This window comes from Adiantum capillus-veneris, chromosome 20 (assembly GCF_014529385.1).
Source record: "Adiantum capillus-veneris isolate H3 chromosome 20, ASM1452938v2, whole genome shotgun sequence".
Taxonomy (NCBI): domain Eukaryota; kingdom Viridiplantae; phylum Streptophyta; class Polypodiopsida; order Polypodiales; family Pteridaceae; genus Adiantum; species Adiantum capillus-veneris.
This window is the reverse complement of record NC_140950.1, coordinates 24,656,145-24,667,854: the sequence shown is the minus strand read 5'-3', so window position 1 is coordinate 24,667,854 and position 11,710 is coordinate 24,656,145. Positions and strand designations below refer to the sequence as shown.

General features: G+C 41.2%; 1 pseudogene; it reads left to right on the top strand.

Moving 5' to 3' along the window:
• Positions 1-10,858: 10,858 nt before the first annotated feature.
• On the top strand, positions 10,859-11,182 carry LOC147432256 (large ribosomal subunit protein eL34 pseudogene; annotated as a pseudogene).
• Positions 11,183-11,710: the final 528 nt, after the last annotated feature.

Sequence of the window (11,710 nt, the reverse complement as noted above, 5' to 3'; positions counted from 1 at the left end):
CATGCTTGCGGTAGCCTCAGGCTCTCAAGCACCAAATGGACTAGTCATCCATTGTGGAATGATGTCATAGGGTAACATAGGGATCCTCTACCCGCTAAGAAAAGGACTCATGAATATGCTTTATCTTCTCTACACCATAGTCGAGGACGACTATGATTTCAAGAGAGAGTTAATGTCATAATAATCAATATCTAATTCTCCTAAATGATTTTCTCATGTTAAACTGATCATTTAATATGGGGAAGTGCCAGGGGAGAAAAAGCTAGAATATTGGTTAAGCTAGCAGACCGGCCACAGTAGGGATCCAAAGGGTGCTGCAAAAGAGCCATGTGCAACAATGGGCTAAAAAGACCCTAAGGTTCAGCCCATTAAGACTTCCAAAATGCTAAGGTTCCAAAATTCAAAGGTTGTGTCCAAAGGGTTAAAGCTTAGGATAAATTGGGTGGTTTGTGTACTCTCCAAAGTCAACACACATGCCTACACATGAGGGGGCGAGCCCTAAAGGTAGGGGGATGAGAGAGAAAGACTAAAAAACTTACACACACACACAATCTCCCATTTGAACACAAAGGGCATAAAGGACACATGTCAGATGCCTAAGCTAATTGATCCCAAAGTGTGCTCAATTCCTATTGGATGACCCTTGAAGTGGACCAATGAGAATTAGGCTAGAGTAAATTTAGTCTAATTAATTTCAAAACACTTAATAAAAAGAACCAATGAAAATTAAGTCTCCTGGATGATTATTGGACAGCCCATGAAGGGGTCCAATAGGAATTGAGCAGCCCAATGGGCTACTTAATTCCTATTGGCCAGAATGGGGAAAGGTCCAATGGGTATTTAATTCATTTAAATCAATTAAGTTTAATTGATAAATCTCTCTCAAAAAGGGAAAGAGGGACACATGTCAGAAGGCTCTTCAATTTACCCCTATTTTCCTATTGGCTAAGCTTGGCACTGTCCAATGGGGAGCCTGCAAGAGCAAATAGCAAGAGGGCTCACCCAAGAGAGAGAGGGGGATGATTTTTGCAATGCATTATCACACACACACTCACACAATCTCATGGTGAAGAAAGAGAAGACTATCTCTTCCCAAGCTTTAATGGAGAGCTCATCACCTACTCCAAACTTGTGAGATAGAAGCCTACATCGACACACTCTTGGCATGTGGATGCAAATCCAACCAAGATCCAAGCTTCAATGCATGATCATCTCCTCTACCATGCTAATTACTAAGCTAAGCTATGCTAATATGAGTGATTATGTGAGGACATGTACATCTTTCTCGTAAGATACTCCTTCTTCCTCTCAATTTACTCTCATACCCTGCTAGCTCTCACCATCTTCGAAGGTGTGTGAGGTCTTGGGTCTGAGACCGGGGATAATTGATGTTGTGTTTGCTAAGTGTTTTTCTTAGTGCATGAAGCTTTCATCTTCATTGCACTAGCTAGTCTTGAAGGAACACAAAGAATTGTATTGTACAATGTCTCTCTTGATGGGAGAAACCATAATACAAAGCCTTTTGGAGGGGGGACCGGTTCCATGCAAATCCGGTCCTGAACTGTTGTCAATAGCTTAATTTCTCTCTCTTTTGAAAGTATTGTTCATGCTATCTAACTAGGTGTTATGCTTTTTGTTTCTCTCTCCACCCAAGCACTCTTGTAATTCTCATTAGGAATCTATTCTAATGAAATGCCCACTATGTTCATGCTAATTTCCGCTACACACAATTTTTTAGGCCATTAAATGTTACAAATCCCATGGAGAATGGCCTTTTTTTACACCAATCCGTTTTTCTTGAACAATGGATATTACACATAAACTTGCATCTAAAATCTTGGCTTAGCCTGCTTGGATTTTGCTACATGGCATTAGGTTTTCAACAAATTTGTCTCCAACAAAGAGATTTTCTCTATGAAGGTTGGAGCCAACACGTTACCTATTCATGCGCTAGTCGATTCAAGCATGCATTTAAATAGAATTAGTTGGGATTTATATCAAAAAATTCTAGAATTGGTCTTACAACCATTGAAAAAGAGATTCATAGCATTCAATGGGGTTGTTAGAGTTTTTCAAGGTTATGTGGAGCTCATGCTACATAGCAAAGGATTACCATGTCCCCATAACTTCTTTGTATTACCTCCATACTCCTTTCACAATCAACTAATATTGGGAACACCATGGCAATGCAAATACAAGGCGTATATACATTCATAAAGAAACCAAGTGTAATTCACAGTATAACATCACATACGACATATCACATTCGATTCCATGGAAGATACCAGGCATCTCTTTGTTGAGAATGTTGACAAAAGAACGAAAGATCAGAGTATAATAACTTCAATGCCATAGATACAAAAAAAAAAGCAACTATCATGCCAGAAACAACACCTACAAAATCTACAAACAATCATAATTGAGCATATGTAGTTGATCTTCTCTCTTCAATTCAAGTATGATCCACTCCCGCTCCCTTCAACACAAGTAGTGGAGACCAAGCTACAAGTCTTGGAGTCAAATTAGAAACATATCACAAACAATGTGTCATCAAGTGCAAACTTGGGAGTATGCAAATAGGTTACTCAAGCCAACTCTCCCAAGGAATCTTGGATACCAAAGAGGGCATAGACCAAGATAAAACCCAAAAACTTGGGAGTATCCAAAGAGTTTACTCAAGCCAACTCTCCCAAGAAATTTTGAATACCAAAGAGGGCACAAACCAAGATCAAACCCAAACAATCCCCAACACTTTCTAAATAAAAAGTTAAACCTCATCACCCACAATGTCCTTAAGCACTTTGATTAAGACCCACCGCTCACAATGATAGATTTTCCATGCATTGACTGAGTATACATACATAGGGCCACATTCCAAGGCCTTCATAAGGTATTGCTTTGATGCCTATGCACAACATAACCCTAAAGAGCTCATTGTCATTCAGGAGAACTCCAACAAGGGGGGGGGGGGGGGAAGCATTCTAAATGCGCACCTATTGATCAAATGAGAAAAGAGCATTGTCTTACTGATTTTTGTGCTAGAATTTGCGTTTTAACTTTTCTTTTTTGTAAATTTTTTGAATTTATGCCCTAAGAAGATGAAGTATATGAAGAGTAAGGGAAAAACACTAGATATCATATATATATTGTATAATAGTACTTTTTGCTAAGAATTTTTGTAAAAAGTGAAGCAATCCATCAAATAATCAACAAATAATGGGTTTTCTTTTGAAATTGTTTTTTTCTAATTTTTAAGCTAGTTTTTAGAATTTTCATTCAATTTTTCTATTTTTCTCCATTTTTTGTTATTTTTGCTGACTATTTAAGCAAAAATGCCAAAAAAGGCAAGAAAATTTCAACAAAAGTAGAATACAAACACAAAGAGTCTATGAAGTAACAAAAACCTTACAAAAGTTGATTTGGAGGTTATTTGATCAAGAATCAGCAATGGTCACTTAAATTGCAAAAACCGTTTTCTAAGATAAAAATCCTAGGTTTGCAAAACTGATGGATTCTTGCCATACAATGTCCATTTTCATAGTTTTTTGATGAGGGAAGACTAATTGTGAAATCTCATCAGAAAATGAGTCGATAGCCCGACGTATGTATAGACTAACCTCTCTTCAAGAGCTTCATTTCTACTTGGTGAGGTAGAGAGAGAGAGAGAGAGAACTATTTTGTGGTGAGTCATTTGATCCTATCCATGCACCCATCGAGTTGTGACAATATCCATGAGACGTATGTTTCTTACCTAGTGCACTACTATTTAATCAAGTTGCATGTCAGAAATAGCGTGTGGAGACCGTGGTGGGACCTCGGCCTACAAAATGCCAACCAAGTCATAACTCCCATCATGTCTGACCAAAACCTATCAAAATCCATAGGAGGTAGCCCTTGAGTCTAATGAACAACCCATAACCTCAGACTGATCACAAACTGCAACATAAAACCTTGCAAAAAAAAAATAAAAATTTCTTGTAGCTAGATGACCACCAAACTTCACCAGTTGCTCACAAACATGTAGACTAACAACTTTTGTGAAGGGGTATGAGTTAAAAACATGCTTAAAGATGAATAATTAGCAAAAGAGCTTTGTGGACAAAGAAAGCATCAAGTCATCGCTATGTGTGCACAAGGCATCCGAATGGAAAGATACTTTGTACATGACTTCGATAGGTCAACTCCCATATGTCCCTTATATGATGCATTGTGTCCATCAATAGCCTTGGGTCCGATTGAAATGTTGGAAAATCTTTCAAAGGGTGCAATTTCTCGGGAATCTTCAAACTCCGAGCAAACCTTTCCGAGCAATCAGAAAAACGAGCAAAACCCAGCAAGATACATGTAGAACTTAAATCATATTAGGAAAAGTTTAGCATCAAATTACATATTATATTGCCCCAAAACACCTCAAGCGTTCCTCATGGAAACTTTAATCATCCATCCTTATATTAACTCTTTGATTATCCGAGGTTATGCTCCCTCCTCCATAGCACAACTCATGGGCATAGATAGTCAATTCATGGTAGATGCTTGGGCAAGTGTGACTCTATGTGTGTGTGTGTGTGTGCGTGCGTGCGCGTGCACTCTATTGTTGGGGGGGGGGGGGGGGGGGGGGAGGGTTCTCAATACATAGTATTATGGCAAGTGCTTGTAGGGAGAGAGGCTTGTTTTTAAAAAAAAAATTGTTGTCAAGAAATACCTAGTCTAGGGAAGTTACACAAGAAGTAGTTTTGGTGGAGTCTAAGTGGACATAGGAAAAGAAATTGTTTCCTATATACCCAATATAGAATGTTCTAATTTGGAGATGACGGTGCAAAGTTTCACAATGTTGGCTACATTTTTTAGCTCTCTTAAGATCTTTCTTATAACATTTAAACTTTTCATCTTCTACCCCTCTCTCCTTCCCTCCCTCCCTCTCTCTCTCTCTCAATTATGCTTTGATTAATTTAAAAATAAACTACCCTTATGTAAGGTAACTGCCACATCATTCCATCTACCAACACACGTAGTTGTCAATGGCTCAGCTTGAATAAATGAAAGAGCGCCACATTTAATGTGAATTCCACACGAAGGTTTGATAAAGGGCAAAAGTGAACGAAGAGACCCTCCACCAATAGCGACGCAAACACAATTTGCAATCAATAGGTTCAATGAGTTGGATGCCACAACATCCACGGTAATTTGATCAACAAATTCATAATCATCAACATCTCTACCTTCTTGACCATAGGATAATCTACCATCTTTGGAGGAGACTCTTACAAGATCGTGACCCCAGTATATGCAGCAACTTGAATCCGCTCCTCTGGCTTCTTTTAACTTGTCTATTGTCCTCATGCTGGAGCATCTCCACTACCTTGTAGAGTTGTCCCACCCCTATTAGACGGTGCCCTATTTTGCAAAATCCGAAAATATTGTTGAGATCCCAGTGCGCACCTGCCTCAGCACCCCGTAGGGTACCTCCCTCCAAAGGGTGGCTCGATTGTTGGCGACTACAACCAACAACTTTGACATGACAGTGTTGGCTAGGAAAGGCAAATATGAGGGTCCCTATAAGTGTTAGGGAAAAGTATGCCTCAGCTTAGACTTAAATCGATTGAAAACTCAAAACAACAGACAATTGAAGGGAAGTGAAGAAGGAGAAAATCTACTTTAGAATTTTTTAAAAATAGAGTCAAATTGTGCCGATTATTTTAAAAACATTCCTCTTTCAGTTCACCCTAAAGGGAATTTTGTACATTTGTGAAATTGATTCCGAACATTGGGACTCCCTATTCATAGAAGCATGTTGGATGTTGGAGGCACACTAGCTGAGGTAAGAAGGTCAATCGTCGTACTCATTTTCACTAAATCTAAAGAAAAACCTTAAGAGCACATCTGTAGGTTGTGGGAGATAGAGCATCATCTGCATGGAGGAAAGAGAGACAAGTAGCATGCTAGGGAAAGCACGGAGTGCAAGGAGCCGAGAGGTGTATGAGCTGCCTACATAGCGGGAAAAATAACCTTGGACGAGCTACAACATATAAAGAAAAGCACAGCTAGTGTTCGCAAAGATCTCCAAATGAGGCGATGCTAGCGCAGACTCTTTGTGAGAGCTTTTGGAGTTAGTTTTTAGGGCAAGCTATAAAGAGGAGACCCTTCTCTACGAAGGCTTCTTGGGCAAGGGCGGGGGAGGTGATGAAGATCATGGGGGTACTGCAACTGACATGAAAAATAAGATGGTGCGGAGCTGATTGCAAAGGAACTGCATGGAAGAAGGGACTTGGCTAGAACATAGAAGAAGTCTCTCTCTCTCTCTCTCTCTCTCTCTCTCTCTCTCTCTCTCTCTCTCTCTCTCTCTCTCTCTATATATATATATATATATATATATATATATATATATATATCTGTGTGTGTGTGTCAAAACTCTCAGAAAAAGTTCGCGCCTGTGCACTCTCTTTTAAAAAGGGCAAAAAAAGTTCATGCTTGTGTGCACTCTTTTAGAGAGGTTATTTTTTATAGAGAGAGAGTTTTGAGAGAGAGAGAGAGAGAGAGAGAGATAGATAGATAGATAGATTGATAGATAGATTTTATTATTGTCCTCGGAGGTCAAATATGACCTATGGGACCAAAGTTACATGTGATGTAGTATGTGTATGGCTGATGAGTGACTCTCGATGCTCCAAAATTGTAGTGATGAGAGTCGCAATGGAAAGCCCACACTTTCGCTGGGAGAGGAAAGTGTGTATGTCTAAGTTATGGCTGAGAATGTGAGAGAAGCAAGCTCGGATGTGATCAAAAGCTGAGCACTCTAGTAGTGTGTGGTACTCAGACTCTCGAACTTGCAGTGAGCATAATGTGCACAATCGATTTGACTCTTCTCCATTTTCCCAACGCCCTATCTCGCATCGAAGGAAATGGGAGCTAAGACGAATTGTTGCGATAGTGCGTATCGCGGACAAGGGAATAGGCTCAAGCATGTAAGTGTGAGTACGGTTTCCTCTCTCAGCGAAGAACATGGTTTTGTAGTTGGGGGCAATATAGGTGGTGTAATGTACGAAGCGTGACCCACTGGATTTCTCCCAAGTCGTAATACATTGGCGTTGTAGAAAAGCTTCATTCACTTGAGAGTCAATTGAAGCATCATGTAGCAAGTGTAATGCATCCCATCTCCCAAACCACTTCTGTATGTCTTGCATCCATCCCGTGCTCAAGATCTTGCTTTTATATGTCTTTTGAACTTTTTTGCTTGCTTCCCATGCAATTGTAGGAAGTCGATGTGAGGGGTTTTGACGCATCTTTATCATGTACTCCACAACCCTTTCCATGCCCATAACCTCAATTGGAAGAGATCCCGACTCAAGAAGTAGGAGCATATATGGTGTTTGTGTCTTAACTTGGAGAAATTTTGTAAGAAAACGCTTTTGGACATTCTCAAACTCTTTCCAAGTAGACTTTGAGATGCTCCCGCCCCACACTTCAACTCCATAAAGAAGAACCGGTGTCACCAATGCATCAAAAAGATACTTCTTGAGAACCCAACACTTGATGTTTCCCGCATTACACATGTTCTCAAATGCATAATATGCTCTCTTTCCCGCTTCCAAACGACGCATAGCACATTCATGCCACTTGTGATTGGATGGAACCTCAAGGCCAAGGTACTTAAAGCTCTCAACAACTTCAAGTGTCTCGTTGTTGTACACAATGCATGGCTTCTCCTTATGGTTGGTTTTCACAAGCATAACCTTTGTTTTGGATTCATTTACAATCAGCCCACTATGCAAGCAAAAGTTCTCAAGGACAACCATAAGCTTTTGTGCATCTTCTAAAGTGTGTGCTAGAAGCACTACATCATCCGCATACAACAAAAGCATGATTACCGCATTGCAAATAGTGACCTCTTCAATGCCTTCTTCTTGCATAAAGTCAAGTACCATTTGTTCCAATTGATCGATGCATAGACTAAAGAGAGTTGGTGACAATGGACATCCTTGTTTAACCCCAATAGTGCTTACAAAAATTTCTGAAATTTCTCTTCCCATGCGCAATTGACAAATCACCTTCTCATAGATTCGAGAAACCGCAAGCAAAAACTCACTTGGCACTTGGAGTTCTTCCATCATTCTCCACAAATTGTTACGTGGAATCATATCAAAGGCTTCCACAAAACAACAATACAATCGCTTGCCTTTCAACCGACTTTCCTCCATGAGAACACGAAGAGTGACAAGACGATCAATGGTGCTATGGCATCGACGAAAACCCGCTTGTCCCTTTGCACGCTTGTCATTCTCTTCAGCCCAATCACTCAATTTCATCTCCATTATGCACCCAAACAACTTTGCCATAAGAGACCCAATCATTATAGTCCGGTAGTTGCTTACATTCTTTACATCCCCTCCTTTATGCAAAGGCTTAACCCAATTAGTACTCCAATCATAAGGCATACCATGTTGAAGTGCAAGGTTGAACATATCACACATCCACTCGTGGGTAAAATCTCCCGTCCATTTGATCATCTCCGGCTTGATACCTTGAAGATCTCCCGCTTTGCGAGTGGCCAACTTTTCAAGCCCACCGCATACATCCTTAATAGTAAAAAAAGACGGTATACATGGGAGTGAACCATAAAATGGCATTTTTTCAGTATTTGCTTGCTCATATAATTGCCTACAATGTGTGTACATATCCACTAGACTCAAGTTACCAAAATTCTCAACCCGCTTGCCTCTCAAGTTTCTCCAAAATCTTCCACATGCATGTGCCTTTTCTTGGACTTGAAATTCTTGTTGCTTTACTTTCCATCTTCTTCTCTTCTTTTGAATCAATGCCTTGTATGTATGCAAATGACTTTGATAGTTGTCTTCGTCCATAGTTGCATCAAGCTTTATCAAGGACTTTCGAGCAACTTGACATTCTTTATCAAACCACCTTTTGCGTGATCTATCTTTGTTGATACCATGGAGATGCTTTATGGCAAAGCATTCTTCCGCACAAGAACAAATAGCTTTCTTGAAAGCTTCCCATTTAGTTTCCAATGGTGCATCACATTGAAGCTTTGTCATCCATAATTTTTGCTGAACCATTTCAATGTACATTGGTGCCCGTTTGAAATCCATACATAGTGATAACTTCTCTTTCCTTTGGCTGAGATTATCATGCTTAGTTGCTTCTCCACATGAAAGGTCAATACATAAGGTGCGATGGTCGGATTCCGGGGTCCATTGACCAAACATAAAACTCTTTATGCGATACATGATGGCTTCAGAGAGTAGCATATAGTCAATCACACTATCCCCATTATGTCTCCTACATGTAAATCCATTGGTTCCACTCCACAAAGATACACCATTGGCAATGAGCATACCCGTGCTATTACACATGTGTAAAAGAGGCATTTAAGAGAGAGAGAGAGAGAGAGAGAGAGAGAGAGGACTCTGAGGCTTCTTTTGAAAGAATGGGGAGTCCCTCAAAGTTCAAATCCTGACACTAGGTCGAGGACCATAGGACAAGTTTTCTCGATGGACGAGTACTACTTACTGTCCATTACTTACCCACACGCCTCTTCATCAATGCAACCTGTCTATTATCTCTCTCGAGTCACGGGCTGACATTGTCTGTCATGAGAGGCTCTCTCTTTCTCTCTCTCTCTCTCTCTCTCTCTCTCTCTCTCTCTCTCTCTCTCTCTCTCTCTCTCTCTCTCTCTCTCTCTCTCTCTCTCTCAATGCCCTCTTTCAGAGAATTTCAGTCCTCGTTTTGATTTTGAGTTTTCATAGTCCTCTCTCTCTCTCTCTCTCTCTCTCTCTCTCTCTCTCTCTCTTAAATGCCTCTTTCAGAGAATTTTTGGTCCTCGTTTTGATTTTGAGTTTTCATAGTCCTAGAGCTCTCTCTCTCTCTCTCTCTCTCTCTCTCTCTCTCTCTCTCTCTCTCTCTCTCTCTCTCTCTCTCTCTCTCTCTCTCTCTCTCTCTCTCTCTCTCTCTCTCTCTCTTAAATATTGAAAATAAAACCACCTTTTAACCCTTCAAATGCCTTCGGACAGCAAAATTGAAACGAGGTGAATACTAAAAGTCACTCGACTTGTCAAGTGTCATCGGCAAGAAGCCGGCAAAGAGTACAAAGTTACAAACAAGAACAGAATAGCATCCCCAGGTATAGCTACTCATTCTCCTACTCATACTTGACAGCTTGTGTTTTGCCATCAAAAGTTAATTTTTACAGACCAAGCCTTGTTCTGCGCCAATGCCTCCTCTTAGCAATGTACCTAAGAGTGTTGTTCGTCCGCTTGCGGATCCAATGAGAAATCAGCCATTTCTGTCTTTGCTAATTCTTCGCAAGCTTCTTTCTTGCGAGAAGGCATCTTCGCCGCCTCAGAAGAGCCGATGTATCTCTCTATAAAAGTCTGAGAAAGAGTCGGCGCCGGCGCGCGTTCTTTCAGCGAGTTTATTTTTAGAGAGCTCCTCGCCCATTCCTCTCAGCCGCAAGCGCGAACAAAACACCCAACAAGGTAAAATTGAAAGAGAGAGAGAGAGAGAGAAGATCTTGCAGGTTTTCCGTGTATTGGAACCTCCCTATTGAGCAGAGTATTTCACGGCCGCAATTGTCGGATCTCATTCATTTTGCATTAGCTGGGTTTGTCATTGCCCTTGTTTGCACAAGGAAGTACAAGAAAGTTGCTGTTGGCACAAGAGGTTGGAACTTCAACTTGGAGAAGTGCGAGGAAGCACAGGAGGGTGCAACTCTTCAACAAACAACGCGTAGAGCTTAGCTTTCTATAAATAAAGAAAACCTCTCTGAAAGAGCGCGCGCCGGCGCGCACTCTTTCTGAGACTTTTAGAGAGAGAGAGAGAGAGATTTCCAGTGGCAGAGGCAGCCATGGTGCAGCGCCTTACGTACCGCCGCCGTCACAGCTATGCGACCTCACGTACCGCCGCCGTCACAGTTATGCGACCAAGTCCAACCAGACCGCCGTCACAGCTTGTGTTTCAATATGCAAAGAAGCACGCACAGGAATATCAAAACACTCGTTTGAGTAAAAGGAAGAAGATGGTCAATCATGCATTCGGTGGTGCTTTGTCAGGAAGTGCCGTCCGTGAGAGAATTATCCGGGCTTTTCTGGTCGTAGAGCAGAAGATTGTGAAGAAGGTTCTGAAGATCCAGAAGTCCAAGGAGAAGCAATCTGTAAAGGCCCAAGCATAGATCATTAGATTTGGTGCCTAGTGTTGGCGTAAACTAGATTTTGAGAGATTTTTGTAATTTTTGTTCTCTCCTTTTCCAAAGGAAGTGTTCATAGCTGAGGTAATTTTAAAACTGTGAAAGAGGGCCCTTGATCCATACCTGTGCAATACAGAAGGGGTATTTTAATGAGAGAGAGAGAGAGAGAGAGAGAGAGAGAGAGAGAGAGATCATCTCAGCTTGGAACCATCTTTACCTTTTAGTGCCCGCGCGGGATAGAGGAGGAGGGGGGGTGAAGATAGTGCGAGACCAAGCCTAACCAAGTGGAGATAGGGATTTTCGTGGCCATGTCAAATAAGCTTTAGTAGCAGTGGTGATGGGTAGAAGGAAACAATAGCACAAATCAAGGGGCATGTACAGAGAGAGCGGTGCCTTAGAGATCCTTCACATTGTTTTTTGCGGTGCCACTCAGCTACCTCCATATTCCAACATGCAGCCTCTTGCTACCTCTACAAAGCTGGCTCCTTACAGGCCTTGAGGTCCCACACCATT